Genomic DNA, 8,734 nt, shown 5'->3' with positions numbered 1-8,734 from the left:
AATCAAAATTATGGACCTGAATATCATGGTAACTCTAAATCTTCAAATATTTTAAAAATGTTTCTTCCCCTCAAAAACTATGTTTTGAACACCTGCTATGTGCCAGACCATTTTAAACGCTGAGAATAGAGAAGTGAATAATAGAAGCAAGACTTTCTGCCTTCCCAAAGCTAATATTCTACTAAAGGGAAGTACATAGTTAGTAAATAGTAAGTAACGTAATAGGTATCACATAGTGATGAGTGTGGGGATAAAAAATAAAGCAGGAAAGGGAGATAGGAATACATTTAATACAACGTAGTTAAGAAAAGGCCCACTGAGAATGTGACTTTTGGGAAGAGAACAGAAGACGAAGAGGAAGTGAGCCATGAAGCTATCCAGGGGTAGAGGGAACACTAGGGAGAGGGTTCAGTAGCACAAAGGCTCTGAGGCAGAAACATAAATATGTCAGAAAAATAGCAAGGAAGCCACTATGGCCGGAGTGGTGTGAAGGAGGACAATAGTAGTATGTGAGGGGTTCAGTGTTGCAGATCATGTAGGGGCCGCTGTTAGGACCTGCTTTATGTCTGAATGAGATGGGAAGGGGTGGGAATTTCCACTACATGGATACATAAATTTTATTTTAGCACCAAAATTCATGTGAATGTTAATCCTTTGGAGCAGGAGTTCCAAACAGGGCTAATCCCCATGACTTCCACTTTCTCCCTGAGTCAGAAATGAGGATTTTATTGTTTCTTGTCACATTACTGCTCCTACTGTCAAACCTCTAGGAGTATGAACATTTGATACAGGGCACTGGGATTAAAGCAGCATAGATCAGGGCTAAACTGGACCTAGAAGGCCAAGATATATTCTTCATACTGATGATCATCCTGAAAAATCCCAAGACAGGCTCCTCAGTGAGGTGTCCTAATTGCAGGGGCAGAGAAGAGCAGAGAGTGGGAATCACTGCCCCTGAGTTCAGACTCTCTTCTCAGAGCCAGAGTTAGGGCTCAACACCTGGGTCTGAATGTTCAGGAAGGCTGGAGACCAACAGAAGGGAGCCCTTGCTTGGCAGCGATAGTTGAGAACAGGAAGATCAGCACTTCCTGCCCACTGAGCCCTGGAGGTCTGGATTTGAGAACAAGGCATTGCCAGGAGCACCTATGTCCTGGCACACCTCCAAAGTCAATGTGGACACATGGTTTTGTGCCTCAAAAGGAGTCCACAACACCTTCCCTTCAGATGAAAAGATAGACCTTCTGTGTCACTTGCAGATGGTTTCTAAGTTTTTTTTTTTTTTTTTACTCATAATTGCAAATAAAGGGCTTTAGATTTAAATACATGGTGAAGCATCTTCTGTCCTTTCAGATGCAAAGGACAGATGTTTGTGGCCTGAGGGTTTTGGCCAATGCTAGATTACTCAGTAGGAAGATAGCCAGCTTGATGGGGACACAGTTTTTGTTGTTGTTTTTTTTAGAATTTGATAATTGACTTAAAAAAAAGTATAAATCCATCTTAGAGACTTATTTTACTTTCTTACAATTATTTTACTACATAGTAGTGTTTCTATTTTTGATTATATATGGAAGGACACTTTACATTTTTAGGGTTAAGTTCTCTAAAGAATGTACTTCTTGGCTGGCTAGAGCTAACTTATGTTTCTTTCTCAAGCTGGAAAGATGTTCTTTGTGGACAACCTGGTGATATTAATACATTATGTTCTCACCAAGATAGTTTGAGATCCCGCTGATGAAAATTTGGGACTATAGAAATTTGTGGAATAAGAACAAGCTAATGCAGCATGAAGGAAATAGTTAAGCAACTTCTCTTGAGAATACAAATGAGTCAGAAAGGATCTGGTCAACGCTAATTGATGGCTAATAATTCACTCATTTGGACATCACTAGTACACTTATCATTTATTAAATGTCAAACACTACATTGAGAAGATAACTTCAAACTCCAAGAATTTTCGTCATTAAGTACCATCTTTTTGTAGAATCAAATACCTCCTCACTTGTAAGACTCTTCATTATTTTAGGTGAAATTAAAACAAAACAAAACAAATCTTCCAATTAATCTATAAACATGACGAATTCTAAGCAGCACTCTGACTTTAGACGTGTTAGAATTTAAAATATGTGTGCCTTGGAATCAACTAAATATAGTAGTTAAATAATTCATCCAACTAAAGGTATCACAAACCTACTAGGTATTGGGTACTATGAGAGGCACTCTAGTCCTAACAGAACTGATACAATACAATCTCTGTCCCCAAGCTGTCAACAGTTTTGCGAAGTAGAGAGAATATTAAATAAGTAATAATAATAAAGTTTGGACAGTGCTTTGAAATGGGAAATATGAATTGATGTTTGAGCCTGGACCCAAATGATCAGTAGACGCTAGCCAGCTAATATGTAGTGGGTGTCTGAAAGGGTGTTCTAGCTAAAAGGGGTTGGCCAGAGGAAACAGGAAAAGGATGGTGCTTAAAAAAATTTTAGTATGGCTAGAACATATGGTTTGGTTCATAAAATTTAAGTCAAGAAATGCAATTCAAGAAACAAAAAGATACAAGTTCCTGAAGGGTTGATAAGCCAAGAGTAGTAGAAAACTGCACTGAGATCTATAATAGCTATCATTTAATACAGTCAGGGTCCTAGTCACCCTGAGTGCAACTTCTCTTTGAAATACCCTGTTTCCTCTGGAGTGAAATGGAATTAAATGTTTGCTGTAAGGAAAATATTTACCTGGAGGATCAACCTGTAATTAACAGAACTTTTTGAGTTGAGACATACAGGTGTGCACATGGAGTACATCTTGACACATGCAGAGAAGCTTCAGCTTTGCATCTGGAAGGCTAGAGGCAGGATGTTGTCTGAAAATCATTCTTTCATCTGAATATTCCAACAGACAGAATTTTAAAATTTACATTCACACAACAGAATACTAAATAGTAGTGAAAATGAATCAGAGTGCTATATGCATCAACATCAGTACAGGCCATACATATACTAAGAGAAAAATCCAGTAGTAAGATGATACATAAAGTATGATTCTACTTTAATTAAATTTAAGCCATGCATAATAAACTGTATATTATTTAATGTTATAAACACGTGGTAAAATTATCTTGGAAAATCAAGGTTTCTGTATTCTATTTTGTCATGAACATACATTAATATATATGTTAAGATTTGTATAATTTATTTGTTATAAGACAATAGTTTTTTACAATATTTCTAATATCAAGTACCTTCAGTGTATAGTATATCATAAATCCTCACCATAAAATTATTTCCTATCAATTATTACATTTTAGCATATCTAAGTGTTAATCTCCTTGAAGATATTATTACTCTCTGCAGTTAACAGATAATTTGAAAATTAGAGATTTCAGAGCAAATAAATGAGAGAACCAGGGTTAAGCCAGGCCTTTTTGTCTGTAGTCCTGAGCTCCTTCCTCTGTAGACATAACCTGATTGTTGACTGTGAAAATTCCCCCACAAACTATTAAAGTAGGATGTTCTTGAACCATGCAGTCTAAGTCAATAGTCATTAGCCTTATGTTGCTATTGAACACTTTAAAAGCTACAAATTCAATATTTGGGGAGGTGTCAATCTATGTGTCCCTGATTTTTTTCCCCAAACATGGCCCTGATTTTGATAAAACAAGCTTCCTTGGTTGAGGATTTTACCTTCTTTGGAGCTGAGTTATTCAGATGATTAAGTTTTGGATCTAGTCCTCAGCTTTTTCTTTGTTCCCTCCTCAATGGAACAATATATCTGTGTGAACTCCCAGGGAGTCCCTTTCTCTATCTTTTCAATTGCTGTTAATTAGCAATAGCTATTTATTATATTTTTCTAGAGCATCAGTTATGGTGCTTACCAATAGTCACTCAATCCTATTGTCCTTAATATTGCTATTTCTGCTCTACCTGTTATATGACACCAGTACACTATCTGAATTCCCTGAATGATCCAGGATAGGGCTTAAGTCAGTCTAGGATACACACATAAGTTATACAAATTGGTGGTGCAAAATTCCATATCAATTACTTCTATTGAACCATTGTTTATCCTTCAGCTCAAATCTGTGGCCTCTAAGGAGGTTCCCTAGGACCAAGTGACAGAGGGAAAATTCATGTCTAAGTCTCAGATAAGTCAGCTTCAGTAGATTCTGAAAATGTACATCTGACTATACTTCTGCTCAATCCAAGTGTGGTCCTACAGGACAGTGGTAAGCGGAAACCCTCCCAGTGAGTAAAGTTGGGAGTAGTATGCTTGGTCATTTATTCTGAATCAAAGTGACATATGATTTGAGTAGTTGAATAGGGACCTAGAGAGGCAAAGATTGGAACATAGGAAAAAAAGGAAGTCTGGAGTATTACATTCAGATGGATTTGGGATAAAATTTGTAGATTATTATTTGTCTCATATTAATGGCTGACAGAGACAAAAAGCCTTTATTACTAGGTGGACAAGATGGGCCATCCTGCTGATGAGCATCAGTTCATTTCTCAGCCAGTGTAGTGTTTGTCCAATTGGCCCATGAACAAGTTGTCCATGGTTGCTGAGATGGAACTATGCATGGGCCCAACAGTGTGGATTCCTTCTCACTAAGATAGATTAGTTATTGCCCCTGATAAATGTATAACCTATCAATGGCAGCAATCAGTGTGGGCCCTCAACATGGTTCTAACTCAAGCTGAACGATTTGGAGGTATGTTGAAATGATGAAAGGTGAAATTTTTGGACCCTTTCAAATTAGACCTTTTCAACCCTGGAGGAGACAGCAATTTATAATTACCAGAATCAACATAATTCTCGATATGGATTTGCTTTCCTACATTCAGTACTTTGCCAACCTTATATCATCTTGGGTCTTAAAAAATCCCTAATTCATTAGAATGGGATCATCAGTTTCCTTAGGCTAACAAGACAATTTTATGGCAAAGTAGGTGAGGCAGTGCATGAATTACCATTACCATGGAATCTACTTGTTTCATTCTACACCCTATCGCCACAAAGTGTTAACCTAATGTGATAATAGAATAACCCTTAACTGCTCAGTAAAATGACAGCTCAGAGCCAGGACACCACTCAGTTTTGGTATGCTATCTTTTAAGGTGTGTAATATCCATTAAACTAATGGCCAATATATGGTGCCGTGTCCCTAATATCTAGAATGCCAGTCCTGTAATCAAGTAATAAAAGTACCATTGGCTCTTTTTTTCATTACTTCTGTCAATTCATTTTAGAAATTTTTGTTTCTGGTATTCACAATTCAAATTCCATTAGATTATAAGTCTTGATTTCTAATGTGGGAATGTTTTGTTTTGTTTTGTTTTGTTTTGTTTTGTTTTGTTTTGTTTTCCAGTGGACACAATAAAGATCCCACTAAACTTGAAGGTAGCAATGAGCCAATAGGCAAAGAAAGGAGTTATCATACTGGCAGGAGTAATTGACACTGATCATGACAGATAGAGTTGGTGTTATATGATGGGGAAAGAGGGAACTGTATCTGGGACCCAGAAGATTCACTGGAAATCTCTTGTTGCTTCAGTGCGCAGACATAAATCTGAATGGAAAATTACAGCAATCCAGGTCCACCACGGAGAAGTCAACTAAGTGCTCAGATTCCTTGAAGATTTGGGTCACCTCTTAGACAAGAAACCCACACTAGCTGAAGTGAGGGAACTCTGAGAGAGGAGATGATGAATATCATTTATGACTAGGAATGATTTACAGGTGCTAGGACTATCGTTGCCAAACTAATCCTCTTCTGTAAAGCTTACAGCTATCTGACAATTTGGAGAGTTGGTTATGGATTGGAATTAATGGAGGGCACCAGCCTACGCAAGTGGTATGCTAGAAGGACTATATTAAATACCTTGTGCACTACTTCATTTCTTCACTGCCTCATGACTCATTCTAGTCATTGGTTTAGCAAACAATATTGTGCGGACTGTGCCTAATATCAAGCATGCATTGCTTTTTGCATACTACTTGAGTATTTTTCTGGCACATGCTTTGGGTCATCTCTGGCAGCTAACTGAAAATTCACATGTGCAACCCACAAGTTCAAGGAGTTTATCACTCATGGAAAAACTCTCAGTGGAGGGTCAGTTCTGATGAGTAATTGCTTCTTCTTTACATTGCTTGGATCTGGAGACCTTATGGTAAATTTCCTCAGATACTCCAGGTGGGACTGAGCACTCAGTCTCCACAGAAACAGTCAATTTAAAAACATATCTTTAAATACAAAATAGAATTGACTAGGGGGCTAATGAACAACAAACAGTTATTTCTCACAGTTCTGGAAGGTGAGATGTCCAAGAATAAAGCACCAGCTGATTTGGTGTCTGCTGAGGACCTGCTTCCTGGTTCAAAGACAGCCGTCTTCTTGCCATGTCTTCATATGGTGTCGAAGGTCAGGGAGCATTCTGGGGCTCTTCCATAAGGACACTCATCCAACCATGATGGCTCCACCCTCATGACCTAATCACTTTCCAAAGTCCCCACCTCCAAATACCATCACACTGAGGATTAGGTTTCAACGTATGAATTTTGGAGGGACACAGACAGTTTATGGCACCCTGGTTCCTCACTTCTACTCCCTGGGAGCATTTGCCCAATACACTGTTTGCATTAAAACCCCTTTGAGCTGTGTTTTAAAAGGAACCTATACTATAAATATGACATGAATATGCATGTTTTTTTCTATGAATATATTCCTTAAATTTATTATTCCTGTGTATCTGTACATCTGCCAGTTTACAAAGCATCAGAGTAGGTAAGATCTGTAGAGGTGTAGAGATAGAAGAAGACTGAAGAGAGCCCTGCCACCGCCACCACCACCACCGCCAGCGCTGTGGGCGCTGCAACCACGGCACCTTACAGTGTTGTCTCCTTGCCTGTTGGAGAGCGACATGAGGCCATGAGCATGCTGCTGGCTGACCAGGGTCAGAGCTGGAAGGAAGAGATGGTGACCAAGGAGACCTGGCTGCAGAGCTCACTCAAGTCCTCCTGTTTACCCGGGAAGCTTCCCAAGTTCCAGGATGGAGACCTGACCCTGTACCAGTCCATTGCCATCCTGCAATACTTGGGCCAGCCCCTTGTGCTCTATGGGAAGGACCAGTGGGAGGGCGCCCTGGTGGACATGCTGAATGTCCCCGTGGAGGATCTCCACTGCAAATACCTCATCCTTACCTATCCAACCACAAAGCAGGCAAGGAGGGGTATATGAAGGCACGACCAGGGCACTTGAAGCCTTTTGAGATCCTGCTGTCCCAGAACCAGGGAGGGGCACGTCTTTATCGTAGGCAACTAGATCTCCTTCTCGGACTACACCTTGTTGAACTTGCCGCTGATTCACCAGGTCCTGGCCCCCGGCTGCTTGGACTCCTTCCCCCTGCTCTCTGCCTATGTGGCATGCCTTGGCCCCGGGCCCAAGCTCAAGTCCTTCCTGGTCTTCCCCTAGCGTATGAAGCTTCCCATCAACTGCAACAGGAAGCAGTGAGAGTATTGTCATTCTGTGCAGGAGGTGGGGCCTGCATGCCTTCCTTTCTCCAGGACCAATAAAATTTCCAAGCACAGAAATAAAGAAGAAGGAGAAGAAGAAGACTGAAGAAAAATCCTCAGAAACACGTTTTAGATAAGGACATGAATCAGAAGCCAACAGAGGAAAGTGAGGGTGTGGTCATTGAATAAGAAGTAATATTAGAAAGCTCACATTCTATATCTTGGTAAGTTTGGGCAGGTAGATTTTCAAATTCTGGGACCATCCCGAAATCAAACTTTAAAGTCATGATAATTTGGAAGCATGTATCAAAGTGAGAGAAATAAGTTATTGTTAAAAGTCATTACTTGGAGGCAAGTACAAGACTTTTTTTTTTTTTTTTTTTTTTGGTGTATTCCATCAAGCAGGAAACAAAGTAAATATTAACACAGAAATATTTGGAAGTGGAGGGTCTTATACAATGGGTAATTTCAATAGGTCTGCAGTTACTTGGCCTTGGTAGGTGTTTGGTTTAGGGTGGACTTCAGTTATGTTTAAACTTGTAATTCAACAATGGTACTGTACTAGTCAGGAGTGGGGGTGGAAATTATCTAATTCCCATAAGCAGCAATTCCTGCTGCTCAATTCAGTATTTCAGTTTTTTAGGATAATGGTTTTTCAAACCCTACTGTTCAGATTACTAATATATATATATATATATATATATATATATATATATATATATATAATGAGAATGGCAGCTGGTTTCTGTTCTTTAGTTTTTTGTTAGTGGACTATTGCTTGTCTTGATTTTACCGCCGGACTATAAACCATGCTCAAAGTAGCCTGTGTCTTTGCCTCGCCCCGTTATGCTCCCTGAACTCTCAGGGCACTCTAGAAATAGAATACTTGTTACCAACGGATATGATTACTTATTTTCTTGTATGTCTCTTCCAAGTAAACCTCATGTTTAGTAAAATACCTTGTAAGTAGTAGTACTTTATAAAAGTACTTTATAAAGTATTTTTGATTTTACATACCATCAGGATTTGGGAATACATACATATTAAATGAGTTTATAAACTCACATAAGAAAAACATACCATCAGTGTCTACAAAACTAAATAAAATTACCCCATAAATGAATACCTAGTATATTGATAAAAAGGACTAAGAACTATGAATATAGACAATTATTATAACAACCCACAAGATTACAACAATGACCATACAAAAACTGAGAATCCTTATTTT

General features: G+C 38.8%; 1 pseudogene; it reads left to right on the top strand.

Annotated features, from left to right (window-relative positions):
- Positions 1 to 4,671: 4,671 nt before the first annotated feature.
- On the top strand, positions 4,672 to 7,669 carry LOC116632005 (annotated as a pseudogene).
- Positions 7,670 to 8,734: the final 1,065 nt, after the last annotated feature.

This window comes from Phoca vitulina, unplaced genomic scaffold, assembly GCF_004348235.1.
Source record: "Phoca vitulina isolate PV1807 unplaced genomic scaffold, GSC_HSeal_1.0 scaffold6, whole genome shotgun sequence".
Classification (NCBI taxonomy): domain Eukaryota; kingdom Metazoa; phylum Chordata; class Mammalia; order Carnivora; family Phocidae; genus Phoca; species Phoca vitulina.
Note: the sequence above shows the minus strand (reverse complement) of the source record. Positions and strands in the feature narration are given on the sequence as shown.